Raw genomic sequence first — 1,054 nt, forward strand, 5'->3', positions numbered from 1 at the left:
ATACTCTGTAATTCAGTGAAAGGGTGGAGTCAGAGTAAAAGAGTATGCACACCCATGAGAGTGGCTGGAAGTTGGATTGGATTTTGCTGTCATTCAGCTCGCTTTTGAATGGGAAGGGCCATTTTGTATGGAAGCGAGACAATTTCATTCAGCAGCCCCATAGAATGTTTGGGAAATAATTTACAGACTGATTGAAATATCCAAAATAATATTAACAGAAACTCCACTTAAAAAATTAATTCTTACATATTTTAGAAAAAGAAAAACAAAACCAAAGCAAAATGCAGTTCAAGGAAAGTCACAAAAAGGACAAAAGAGAGATGAGGAATGGCAAAAAGCAGACACAGCAGAAAGTGAGAGGAGGACATAGATGACTACAGGTTAATAAGGAGGATCAGAGTATAAAAAGGAAAGCAGCCTTAAACCTACAGTACAGCTTTGAACTCGAGGGTCAGAGCTGCTGTGATGTGCTGCTAATTTAGCTTTTAAACCAGGGTTCCTCAGTTCCCGTCCTTGAATTCCGTTGTCCTGCAACTTTTAGATGCTTCTCTGCTTCAACACAGCTCAGATCATCAGCAGGATTCTGAAGAACTTGCCTTTATGCTGAGAAGGCGATTCAGCCATTTGATTCATGTGTTTGAAAGCAGAGACACACCTGGAAAGGTGCAAGACACCGGCCCTACATACTGTTAGTGATATTGAGGAATCCTGCAATAAACTGCTGCATGTTTTATTGATCTACTTTTGGTCAAAATTCTACCCTTCTCTGCATTTTCCTGAAAAAAAAAAACAATCTAAATTTATTTCATTTGTCAGACTATTTTACTCTGATGCCCTTTTAACCAAGACCTGCCTGCCGCAGACATAGATAACTCAGGTAGGAGAAGCTGCTGATAAGCTCTGCAATTCACAAACTCTGCTTTTACAAAAACATTGCAAGCCATCTATAAGGAGATGCAATTAAACTTAAACTTTTTGGATCATATGATAAACACTCAGGGGGTAACACCAACACTGCAAATCACTGCTTTTGACAGAGAGCAGGTTGTTAATT

The sequence above is a fragment of the Cyprinodon variegatus genome, unplaced genomic scaffold, assembly GCF_000732505.1.
Source record: "Cyprinodon variegatus isolate N-32 unplaced genomic scaffold, C_variegatus-1.0 Scaffold771, whole genome shotgun sequence".
NCBI lineage: Eukaryota > Metazoa > Chordata > Actinopteri > Cyprinodontiformes > Cyprinodontidae > Cyprinodon > Cyprinodon variegatus.